This window comes from Mesoplodon mirus (genome assembly GCF_964341445.2).
Source record: "Mesoplodon mirus genome assembly, chromosome: 4".
Taxonomy (NCBI): Eukaryota; Metazoa; Chordata; class Mammalia; order Artiodactyla; family Ziphiidae; genus Mesoplodon; species Mesoplodon mirus.
Window position 1 is genome coordinate 117,227,470 of NC_138979.1, and position 13,559 is coordinate 117,241,028.

The window sequence follows — 13,559 nt, forward strand, 5'->3', positions numbered from 1 at the left end:
TCCTGCCTAACAAAGCAGTCATACTCAGATAGCTTAAACTATAAGAAAGAACTGATTTAAGATAAAAGAATAGATTAAGATGTAAGATTAAAGCATAAGTATAAATGATATTCTCATTTTTTTCAATGCTGTATATTCTTGTCAGTGCAGTGAAATGCTAAAATATTGAAGGATGAAATTGTTTTTGATTATTATTCCACTGAATTTTAAGTAGTCACTGAAGCAGATATTTCATGTAATAACATCCAGAAACTGTAATAGGTAAATTTGGGTGAGTGGATAATGTAATGTACAAATTACTGAAAAGGAAATCACACTAATTTAAAGAAGTGTTTTAGCTACTGGCATCAATAAATTGACCCCCCAGTACTCTTCAGAAAAAGTTGACTATACATATTCTTCTCCCTCCACCCCTGAAAACCTCAGTTTTATAATGACAAGATATTAAATAATTTCAAACTATCTACATTTAAATTTTTTCTTCAGAGAATATTGATTCTTGATTTGACAATGGTGTGCAAATCACTGAAATTCACAAATTCTGTCTTATTTTAAACGGTTTAAGAAAAATTAAAATTTTGATTTAGTGAAACAGTAAAAAGGTACATATTACAAAAAGCAGAGAAATGGAAATATCTTAGGTAGTCAAAAACTGAATAGTTTTTTATAGTTAACCCCTCTATATAACCAACTGTTGATGGTCTAGCTGTGTTTGTATCATTCTAGACTCTGTACAGAGAACGTTTAATTGAAGGCTGATTTCTTCCCTATATTATTCCTGTTGCCATCAGTTGTGTACTCAAGAAAGGCAAACACATTTTAATACTAGTTATATTTTAGTCAAGAGGCCACCAGAGCAGGGATATTTCTGGGAATAGAAGCCAGAAGCACAAATGCACTGAATGAAAGTAGATAAACACAGATACAAGGAAAATCTTTAGGTTGAAATCCGGTTAAAAATTAGAATAAATCAAAATATAGAAATACAGGCACAGGCTAGAATCTAGGAGTTTCATCCAGGTAACCAAAGAAGTTGAACAGGGGGCAGATGAGAACTGAATGCATTTAGCAGTGGCAATCAGGTGTCTAGAAATGAATGAAACCTCTGGGGACCTAGGAGAACAAGGGCAAGGCAAGGGCTTACAGAAAATTATGCTTCCATATTGCAAAAATCCTTATTCAGATGATATTTATAATTCCAGACCCAAGAGCTGTTGAATTCAGTTTATCAATTGCTAAGATATGTCAAGTCAGTCTCCCGGTGTATGCTTCCTAGTTGATTGCAGTTGGTTTTCCCTCTTATTCCATTGTGACTAAAAGCACTGTAAAAGACTGTACACAATGAAAAGCATTAGCTTTCTAAAATCTACCATCTCCTCATACCATCAGGCTGTTTATCAGACCTGATTGCAGTATAAATATGTGAATAGTTAATTCACTGCAGGAAAATTAGGAGGGAAAGAGATTGGTGGATATTTGTGAGGTGGGCTAGAGGTGGTAGAGTTGGAACTGAGATGCCACTGAGCCACCTGAGTTTATGCTATTCCTGAGGTAGAATATGGAACTGGGAACAAAGTCTACAAGTTTGTTTTCCTGAGTTATGAATTAGGATTTTGGAGATGTTTATGAGGTCTGTTCTTAAAATCTTTGGAAATAACTGAATATAACATTAATTTTACTTTATAACTCCTCTTGTCATGTTCACTGGGATCTAATTGAACAGAGCAGACACTATCAGAAGAAGCCTGTTACAGTCGACATTTTTATTAAAGAAAAACTCCAGGGAAGTCAGTATGAAAATGGCTACTCTAGGGACTTCCCTGGTGGTCCAGTGGCTAAGACTCTGTGCTTCCAATGCAGGGGGCCCGGGTTCGATCTCTGGTCAGGGAACTAGATCCCACATGCTGCAACTAAAGATCATGCATGCCTCTATTTACAATAGCCAGGACATGGAAATAACCTAAATGTACATCGACAGGTGAATGGATAAAGAAGATGTGGCACATATGTATGATGGAATATTACTCAGCCATAAAAAGAAACAAAATTGAGTTATTTGTAGTGAGGTGGATGGACCTAGAGTCTGTTGTACAGAGTGAAGTAAGTCAGAAAGAGAAAAACAAATACCGTATGCTAACACATATATATGGAATTAAAAAAAATGTTCTGAAGAACCCAGGGGCAGGGCAGGAATAAAGACACAGATGTAGAGAATGGAATTGAGGACACAGGGAGGGGGAAGGGTAAGCTGGGACAAAGTGAGAGAGTGACTTGGACATATATACACTACCAAATGTAAAACAGATAGCGAGTGGGAAGCAGCCGCATAGCACAGGGAGATCAGCTTGGTGCTTTGTGACCACCTAGAGGGGTGGGATAGGGAGGGTGGGAGGGAGACGCAAGAGGTAGGACATACGGGGATATATGTATATGTATAGCTGATTCACTTTGTTATACAGCAGAAACTAACACACCATTGTAAAGCAATTATACTACAATAAAGATGTTAATTTAAAAAAAGAGAAAAATCCTGCATTTCACACCAAAGATCCTGCAGGAGGCAAAGAAGATCCCGCGTGCCACAACTACTACCCGGCACAGCCAAATAAATAAATAAATAAAAATTTTTTTTTTAAAAAAGAAAATGTCTACTGTAAAGAAGATGAAAGCTTTGTTAAAATCTAAATAGTTACTATAATGTTGTTTTCAATTGCTACATAAGGCAAGGAATGTTAATTAATTTGAGCCAACTGCATCTTTAAGATATCCAGTTGTGGAAAGAAATGTTTTAAAAACCTGAATTATCCATGGAATGGATGGTAACTATTTAACATTTCATTTCAGGTTTCATCTCAGAAGTAAGATGAAACCATTTTGTTTTATGTTATTTACATGAACAACATTTTTAATACAATTTACTCTTAATACTTTGATCTAGCCCATGGTCAATTGCCTTATAAACCAATTAGTCAAAGCTCTACAGAATGATTATAGCCTCAAAAGGAAAAAATATTAAAAAAATTTAAACAGACAAGTGCCGAATGAACCTCACCTTGTCAGGAGAAAGTATAGTTAATAAGAAAAGACAATGTCTGCCACATTTAGCTTTCAAGAAACTAGTTCCTGAAGTACTTAGTGTCACTGATTTGCTAAACTACATCTTTATTATCGGATTCCAGATTATCCTTAGAAATAACTTCTTTCTGGATTTGCCAATTAAAATATAATTTTAGTCCTGAGACTTTTGTTTTTATTTTTTATTTTTTATTTTTTTTATTAGTTTCTGCTTTATAACAAAGTGAATCAGTCATACATATACATCTGTTCCCACATCCCTTCCCTCATGCATCTCCCTCCCTTCCACCCTCCCCATCCCACCCCTCCAGGCGGTCACAAAGCACCGAGCTGATCTCCCTGTGCTCTGCGGCTGCTTCCCACTATCTATCTACCTTACGTTTGGTAGTGTATATATGTACATGCCTCTCTTTCGCTTTGTCACAGCTTACCCTTCCCCCTCCCCATATCCTCAAGTCCATTCTCAAGTAGGTCTGTGTCTTTATTCCTGTTTTACCCCTAGGTTCTTCATGACATTTTTTTTAAATTCCATATATATGTGTTAGCATACGGTATTTGTCTTTCTCTTTCTGACTTACTTCACTCTGTATGATAGACTCTAGGTCCATCCACCTCATTACAAATAGCTCAGTTTCGTTTCTTTTTATGGCTGAGTAATATTCCATTGTATATATGTGCCACATCTTCTTTATCCATTCATCCGATGATGGACACTTAGGTTGTTTCCATCTCTGGACTATTGTGAATAGAGCTGCAATGAACATTTTGGTACATGACTCTTTTTGAATTATGGTTTTCTCAGGGTATATGCCTAGTAGTGGGATTGCTGGGTCATATGGTAGTTCTATTTGTAGTTTTTTAAGGAACCTCCATACTGTTCTCCATAGTGGCTGTACCAATTCACATGCCCACCAGCAGTGCAAGAGTGCTCCCTTTTCTCCACACCCTCTCCAGCATTTATTGTTTCTAGATTTCTTTTTTTTTTTTTTACAAATTTAATCAGTTATACATATACATATGTTCCCATATCCCCTCCCTTTAGCGTCTCCCTCCCACCCTCCCTATCCCACCCCTCCAGGTGGTCACAGAGCACCGAGCTGATCTCCCTGTGCTATGCGGCTGCTTCCCACTAGCTATCTACCTTACGTTTCGTAGTGTATATATGTCCATGCCGCTCTTTCGCTTTGTCACAGTTTACCCTTCCCCCTCCCCATATCCTCAAGTCCATTCTCTAGTAGGTCTGTGTCTTTATTCCTGTCTTACTCCTATGTTCTTCATGACATTTTTTCTTAAATTCCATATATATGTTTCAGCATACAGTATTTGTCTTTCTCTTTCTGACTTACTTCACTCTGTGTGACAGACTCTAGGTCCATCCATGTCATTACAAATAGCTCAATTTCGTTTCTTTTTATGGCTGAGTAATATTCCATTGTATATATGTGCCACATCTTCTTTATCCATTCATCCGATGATGGACAATTAGGTTGTTTCCATCTCCGGGCTATTGTAAATAGAGCTGCAATTAACATTTTGGTACATGACTCTTTTTGAATTATGGTTTTCTAAGGGTATATGCCCAGTAGTGGGATTGCTGGGTCATATGGTAGTTCTATTTGTAGTTTTTTAAGGAACCTCCATACTGTTCTCCATAGTGGCTGTACCAATTCACATTCCCACCAGCAGTGCAAGAGTGTTCCCTTTTTTCCACACCCTCTCCAGCATTTATCGTTTCTAGATTTTTTGATGCTGGCCATTCTCACTGGTGTGAGATGATATCTCATTGTAGTTTTGATTTGCATTTCTCTAATGAGTAAAGATGTTGAGCATCCTTTCATGTGTTTGTTGGCAGTCTGTATATCTTCTGTGGAGAAATGTCTATTTAGGTCTTCTGCCCATTTTTGGATTGGGTTGTTTGTTTTTCTGTTATTGAGCTGCATGAGCTGCTTATAAATTTTGGAGATTAATCCTTTGTCAGTTGTTTCATTTGCAAATATTTTCTCCCATTCTGAGGGTTGTCTTTTGGTCTTGTTTATGGTTTCCTTTGCTGTGCAAAAGCTTTTAAGTTTCATTAGGTCCCATGTGTTTATTTTTGTCTTTATTTCCATTTCTCTAGGAGGTGGGTCCAAAAGGATCTTGCTGTGATTTATGTCATAGAGTGTTCTGCCTATGTTTTCCTCTAAGAGTTTGATAGTGTCTGGCCTTACATTTAGGTCTTTAATCCATTTTGAGCTTATTTTTGTGTATGGTGTTAGGGAATGATCTAATCTCATACTTTTACATGTCCCTGTCCAGTTTTCCCAGCACCACTTATTGAAGAGGCTGTCCTTTCTCCACTGTACATTCCCGCCTCATTTATCAAAGATAAGTTGACCATATGTGCGTGGGTTTATCTCTGGGCTTTCTATCCTGTTCCATTGATCTATCTTTCTGTTTTTGTGCCAGTACCACACTGTCTTGATTACTGTAGCTTTGTAGTATAGTCTGAAGTCAGGGAGCCTGATTCCTCCAGCTCCGTTTTTCGTTCTCAAGATTGCTTTGGCTATTCGGGGTCTTTTGTTTTTCCAAACAAATTTTGAAATTTTTTGTTCTAGTTCTGTGAAAAATGCCAGTGGTAGTTTGATAGGGATTGCATTGAATCTGTAGATTGCTTTGGGTAGTAGAGTCATTTTCACAATGTTGATTCTTCCAATCCAAGAGCATGGTATATCTCTCCATCTATTTGTATCATCTTTAATTTCTTTCATCAGTATCTTATAGTTTTCTGCATACAGGTCTTTTGTCTCCTTAGGTAGGTTTATTCCTAGATATTTTATTCATTTTGTTGCAATGGTAAATGGGAGTGTTTTCTTGATTTCACTTTCAGATTTTTCATCATTAGTGTACAGGAATGCCAGAGATTTCTGTGCATTAATTTTGTATCCTGCTACTTTACCAAATTCATTGATTAGCTATAGTAGTTTTCTGGTAGCATCTTTAGGATTCTCTATGTATAGTATCATGTCATCTGCAAACAGTGACAGCTTTAGTTCTTCTTTTCCAATTTGGATTCCTTTTATTTCCTTTTCTTCTCTGATTGCTGTGGCTAAAACTTCCAAAACTATGTTGAATAAGAGTGGTGAGAGTGGACAGCCTTGTCTTGTTCCTGATCTTAGTGGAAATGGTTTCAGTTTTTCACCATTGAGGACAATGTTGGCTGTGGGTTTGTCATATATGGCCTTTATTATGTTGAGGAAAGTTCCCTCTATGCCTACTTTCTGCAGGGTTTTTATCATAAATGGGTGTTGAATTTTGTCGAAAGCTTTCTCTGCATCTATTGAGATGATCATATGGTTTTTCTCCTTCAATTTGTTAATATGGTGTATCACATTGATTGATTTGCGTATATTGAAGAATCCTTGCATTGCTGGAATAAACCCCACTTGATCATGGTGTATGATCCTTTTAATGTGCTGTTGAATTCCGTTTGCTAGTATTTTGTTGAGGATTTTTGCAGCTATGTTCATCAGTGATATTGGCCTGTAGTTTTCTTTCTTTGTGACATCCTTGCCTGGTTTTGGTATCAAGGTGATGGTGGCCTCGTAGAATGAGTTTGGGAGTGCTCCTCCCTCTGCTATATTTTGGAAGAGTTTGAGAATGGTAGGTGTTAGCTCTTCTCTAAATGTTTGATAGAATTCGCCTGTGAAGCGATCTGGTCCTGGGCTTTTGTTTGTTGGAAGATTTTTAATCACAGTTTCAATTTCAGTGCTTGTGATTGGTCTATTCATATTTTCTATTTCTTCTTGATTCAGTCTTGGCAGGTTGTGTATTTCTAAGAATTTGTCCATTTCTTCCAGATTGTCCATTGTATTGGCATAGAGTTTCTTGTAGTAATCTCTCATGATCTTTTGTATTTCTGCAGTGTCAGTTGTTACTTCTCCTTTTTCATTTCTAATTCTATTGATTTGAGTCTTCTCCCTTTTTTGCTTGATGAGTCTGGCTAATGGTTTGTAAATTTTGTTTATCTGCTCAAAGAACCAGATTTTAGTTTTATTGATCTTTGCTATCGTTTCCTTCATTTCTTTTTCATTTATTTCTGATCTGATCTTTATGATTTCTTTCCTTCTGCTAACTTTGGGGGTTTTTTGTTCTTCTTTCTCTAATTGCTTTAGGTGCAGGGTCAGGTTGTTTACTCGAGATGTTTCCTGTTTCTTAAGGTGGGATTGTATTGCTATAAACTTCCCCCTTAGAACTGCTATTGCTGTGTCCCATAGGTTTTGGGTCGTCGTGTCTCCATTGTCATTTGTTTCTAGGTATTTTTAAATTTCCTCTTTGATTTCTTCAGTGATCACTTCATTATTGAGTAGTGTATAGTTTAGCCTCCATGTGTTTGTATTTTTTACAGATCTTTTCCTGTAATTGATGTCTAGTCTCATAGCATTGTGGTCGGAAAAGATACTTGATACAATTTCAATTTTCTTAAATTTACCAAGGCTTGATTTGTGACCCAAGATATGATCTGTCCTGGAGAATGTTCCATGAGCACTTGAGAAAAATGTGTATTCTGTTGTTTTTGTATGGAATGTCCTATAAATATCAATTAAGCCCATCTTTTTTAATGTATCATTTAAAGCTTGTGTTTCCTTATTTATTTTCATTTTGGATGATCTGTCCATTAGTGAAAGTGGGGTGTTAACGTCCCCTACTATGATTGTGTTACTGTCGATTTCCCCTTTTATGGCTGTTAGTATTTGCCTTATGTATTGAGGTGCTCCTATGTTGGGTGCATAAATATTTACAATTGTTATATCTTCTTCTTGGATCGATCCCTTTATCATTATGTAGTGTCCTTCTTTGTCTCTTCTAATAGTCTTTATTTTAAAGTCTATTTTGTCTGATATAAGAATTGCTACTCCAGCTTTCTTTTGATTTCCATTTGCATGGAATATCTTTTTCCATCCCCTTACTTTCAATCTGTATGTGTCTCTAGGTCTGAAGTGGGTCTCTTGTAGACAGCATATATATGGGTCTTGTTTTTGTATCCATTCAGCCACTCTGTGTCTTTTGGTGGGAGCGTTTAGTCCATTTACATTTAAGGTAATTATTGATATGTATGTTCCTATTCCCATTTCCTTAATTGCTTTGGGTTCGTTATTGTAGGTATATTCCTTCTGTTGTGCTTCTTGCCTAGAGAAGTTCCTTTAGCATTTGTTGTAAAGCTGGTTTGGTGGTGCTGAACTCTCTCAGCTTTTGCTTGTCTGTAAACGTTTTAATTTCTCCATCAAATCTGAATGAGATCCTTGCTGGGTAGAGTAATCTTGGTTGCAGGTTTCTCTCCTTCATCACTTTAATTATGTCCTGCCACTCCCTTCTGGCTTGTAGAGTTTCTGCTGAGAGATCAGCTGTTAACCTGATGGGGATTCCCTTGTGTGTTATTTGTTGTTTTTCCCTTGCTGCTTTTAATATGATTTCTTTGTGTTTAATTTTTGACAGTTTGATTAATATGTGTCTTGGCGTATTTCTCCTTGGATTTATTCTGTATGGGACTCTCTGTGCCTCCTGGACTTGATTAACTATTTCCTTTCCCATATTAGGGAAGTTTTCAACTATAATCTCTTCAAATATTTTCTCAGTCCCTTTCTTTTTCTCTTCTTCTTATGGAACCCCTATAATTCGAATGTTGGTGCGTTTAATGTTGTCCCAGAGGTCTCTGAGACTGTCCTCTGTTCTTTTCATTCTTTTTTCTTTATTTTGCTCTGCATCAGTTATTTCCACTATTTTATCTTCCACCTCACTTATCCGTTCTTCTGCCTCAGTTATTCTGCTATTGATCCCATCTAGAGTATTTTTTATTTCATGTATTGTGTTTTTAATCGATGCTTGATTCATCTTTAGTTCTTCTAGGTCCTTGTTAACTGTTTCTTGCATTTTGTCTATTCTATTTCCAAGATTTTGGATCTTGGAAATAGAATCTTGGATCATCTTTACTATCATTATTCTGAATCCTTTTTCAGGTAGACTGCCTATTACCTCTTCATTTGTTAGGTCTGGTAGGTTTTTATCTTGCTCCTTCACCTGCTGTGTGTTTTTCTGTCTTCTCATTTTGCTTATCTTCCTGTGTTTGGGGTCTCCTTTTTGCAGGCTGCAAGTTCGTAGTTCCCATTGTTTTTGGTGTCTGTCCCTAGTGGCTAAGGTTGTTTCAGTAGGTTGTGTAGGCTTCCTGGTGGGGGGGACTAGTGCCTGTGTTCTGGTGGTTGAGGCTCGATCTTGTCTTTCTGGTGGACAGGTCCATGTCTGGTGGTGTGTTTTGGGGTGCCTGTGGCCTTATTATGTTTTTAGGCAGCCTCTCTGCTAATGGTTGGGGCTGTGTTCCTGCCTTGCTAGTTGCTTGGCATAGGTTGACCAGCACTGTAGCTTGCTGGTCGTTGACTGAAGCTGGGTGCTGGTGTTGAGATGGAGATCTCTGGGAGATTTTCGCTGCTTGATATTATGTGGAGGTGGGAGGTCTCTTGTGGACCCGTGTCCTGAAGTTGGCTCTCCCACTTCAGAGGCACAGCACTGGCTCCTGGCTGCAGCACCAAGAGCCTTTCATCTACCCGGCTCAGAATAAAAGGGAGAAAAAGTAGAAAGAAAGAATTAGTAGAAGAAAGAATGAGAGAGAGAAAGAAAGGAAGAAGGAAAGGAAGGAAGGAAGGAAGAAAAAAGAAAGGAGGGAGGGAGGGAGGAAGGATGGAAAGAAAGGAAGGGAGGGAGGGAGGAAGGAAAGAAAAAGAAAGAGTGAAAGGAAGAAGGGAGAGAGGGAGGGAGGAAGGAAAGAAAGAGAAAGAAAGGAGGGGCGGAGGGAGGGAGGGAGGAAGGGAAGGTAGGAAAAAAAGAAAGAGCAGGTAAAGTAAAATAGAATAAAGTATAAAATATAGTAGCGTTATTAAAATTAAAAAGTAATTATTGAAAACAGAAACGGACAGATAGAACCCTATGGTGGAAGCAAAGCTATACAGAGAAAATCTCACACAGAAGCATACACATACACATTCACAAAAAGAGAGCAGGGGGAAAAATCGAAAATCTTGCTCTCAAAGTCCACCTCCTCAATTTGGGATAATTCGTTGCAAAAAGAGGAAAAGGGGGAAAAGTCTGAAATCTTGCTCTCAAAGTCCACCTCCTTAATTTGGGATAATTCGTTGTAAAAAGAGGAAAAGGGGAAAAAGTCTTAAATCTTGTCCTCAAAGTCCACCTCCTCAATTTGGGATGATTCGCTGTCCATTCATGCACTCCACAGACGCAGGGCCCATCAACTGGACCGTGGAGCTTTAATCCGCTGCCTCTGAGGCTGCACAGAGAGATTTCCCTGTCTCTTCTCTGCTCTCACAGCTCCTGGGTCTCAGCCTTGGACCTGGCCCCGCCTCTGCGCGTAGGTCGCCGGAGGGCGTCCGTTCTTCGCTTAGACAGGACGGGTTTAAAGGAGCCGCTGATTCGGGGGCTCTGGCTCACTCAGGCAGAGGGGAGGGAGGGGCGCGCAGTGCGGGGCGGGCCTGCGGTGGCAGAGGCCGGTGTGACGTTGCACCAGCTCGAGGCGCTCCGTGTGCTTTCCCAGGGAAGCCGTCCCTGGGTCCCGGGACCCCGGCAGTGGCGGGCTGCACAGGCTCCCCGGAAGACGGGGTGGACAGTGACCTGCGCTCGCACACAGGCCTTGTGGCGGCGGCAGCAGCAGCCCCAGCGTCCCACGCCCGTCTCCGGGGTCCGCGCCTTTAACCGCGGCTCGCGCCCGTCTCTGGAGCTTCTTTAAGCAGCGCTCTTAATGCCCTCTCCTCGCGCACCAGGAAACAAAGGGAAGAAAAAGTCTCTTGCCTCTTCAGCAGCTCCAGACTTTTTCCCCGGACTCCCTCCAGGCTAGCCGTGGTGCACTAACCCCTTCAGGCTCTCTTCCTGCCGCCAGCCCCAGTCCTCTCTGTGCACTCCAAGTGAAACCCGATACCCGAGCCTCAGCTCCCAGCCCCGCCCGCCCCGGCAGCCGAGCAGACAAGCCTCTCGGGCTGGTGTGTGCCTGCGGGCACCGATCCTCTGTGCCGGAATCTCTCCGCTTTGCCCTCCACACCCCTGTTGCTGTGCTCTCCTCCGCTACTCCAAAGCTTTCCCCCTCCGCCACCTGCAGTCTCCGCCCACGAAGGGGCTTCTAGTGTGTGGAAACCTTTCCTCCTTCACGGCTCCCTCCCACTGGTGCAGGTCCCGTCCCTATCCTTTTGTCTCTGTTTATTCTTTTTTCTTTTGTCCTACCCAGGTATGTGGGGAGTTTCTTGCCTTTTGGGGGGTCTGAGGTCTTCTGTCAGCGTTCAGTAGGTGTTCTGTAGGAGTTGTTCCACGTGTAGATGAATTTCTGATGTATCTGTGGGGAGGAAGGTGATCTCCGCGTCTTACTCTTCCGCCATCTTCCTCCGCTCTCGAGACTTTTGTTTTTAAAACAGCATTTTTATCTATTAAGTACATTAATCAACGTTAACCAAATTAAATATATTAATTGAACTGTACTCTTCCCAGTTTCCCTCCCCACTTCTTTTTTTCTTTCTCTGCCTTCCTTATTTGGGGACACATTAAGGCTGAGGACAAAGGAAGGAGAAAGAGGGAGACCTAATCTAGTACCTGGACTTACTCCTGTTCTTTCCAGCAAACAGTATAAATCTCCCAACTTTTGCTTTCCTTAAATTATTTTGACTTGGAATTCTGTCATTTGAAATTTGAAGTGTCCCAACTAATATACTTTTCTTTTTTGTGTGTGTGAACAGTTTTATTTACGACACTATTTACAATCACCTTTCAGCACCTCAGTATTCTAAGATAGTATATAATGGTTTACATAATTTCTGTCTATAACATCATAATTTGCTTCAAAATTCTTGCTTCCAGAAGAAAATTCTTATTACTTAACATGAATCCCTATAATATTTATTGTAAAAATGCCAATTCTACTATTAATAATAGAGTAATAAAGTCAGTAATATGTCTGTGTAATAATATGCAGTGAATAACAGTTTATCTTGTCATCAACTTAATAAAGTTCAAACATTCCCAAAGCAACCAGGATTTTGAGAATTACAGAGTCTGGACATCCATGCTTGCAATTACCCAGTTGTCCGCTAGAAAGCTGGTACAAACTGGCACTAACATTTTTAAGTGACTTTGGGAATCACTTCTACATATAAAAAATTCAATTAAAAAAATCAAAGAAAAATATATGGTATTCCAAGCATTGTTCCTTATAATATTTCAACTTTTTGCATTGATTAAAATGCAATCTGAGACAGAGTAAAACTGTGTTCAATAATTACGAAAAATACATATAGTATACATACCTATGAAAAGACCCACCTCAATAAAACAAAATAATATTTAATATTTCAAAGATTCAGAAGCATATGATGCATTAGAAAAGGTCTTTAAAAGCTACATAATAAACCAGTAGTTAACTCAGGAGAGGGATCTAGGTTTGAGTAAGGTCAAAGGTGAATTTTTAATTTCTGTTGATTTCTTTTTTTCAAAGATCACATATATATATATTTTACACAGTAAATATGGTCTATTTTTGCTTCTTTCCAATAGAATACATTTGATCACATTTTTTTTTATACAGCAGGTTCTTATTAGTCATCAATTTTATACACATCAGTGTATACATGTCAATTCCAATCGCCCAGTTCATCCCACCGCCACCCCCCCACCGCTTTCCCCCCTTGGTGTCCATACGTTTGTTCTCTACATCTGTGTCTCAATTTCTGCCCTGGAAATTGGTTCATCTGTACCCTTTTTCTGGGTTCCACATATATGTGTTAATATACGATATTTGTTTTTCTCTTTCTGACTTACTTCACTCTGTATGACAGTCTCTAGATCCATCCACGCCTCAACAAATGACCCAATTTCCTTCCTTTTTATGGCTGAGTGATATTCCATTGTATATATATACCACTAATTCTTTATCCATTAGTCTGTTGGTGGGCATTTACGTTGCTTCCATGACCTGGCTATTGTAAATGGTGCTGCAGTGAACATTGGGGTGCATGTGTCTTTTTGAATTGTGGTTTTCTCTGTGTATATGCCCAGTAGTGGGATTGCTGGATCATACGGTAATTCTATTTTTACTTTTTTAAGGAACCTCCATACCGTTCTGCACACCCTCTCCAGCATTTGTTGTTTTTAGGTTTTCTGATGAAGCCCATTCTAACTGGTGTGAGGTGATACCTCATTGTAGTTTTGATTTGCATTTCTCTAATAATTAGTGATGTTGACCAGCTTTTCATGTGCTTCTTGGCCATCTGTGTAGCTTCTTTGGAGAAATGTCTATTTGGGTCTTCTGCCCATTTTTGGATTGGGTTGTTTGTTTTTTTAATATCGAGCTGCATGAGCTGTTTATATATTTTGGAGATTAATCCTTTGTCCGTTGATTCATTTGCAAATATTTTTCCCATTCTGAGGGTTGTCTTTTCATCTTCTTTATAGTTTCCTTTGCTGTG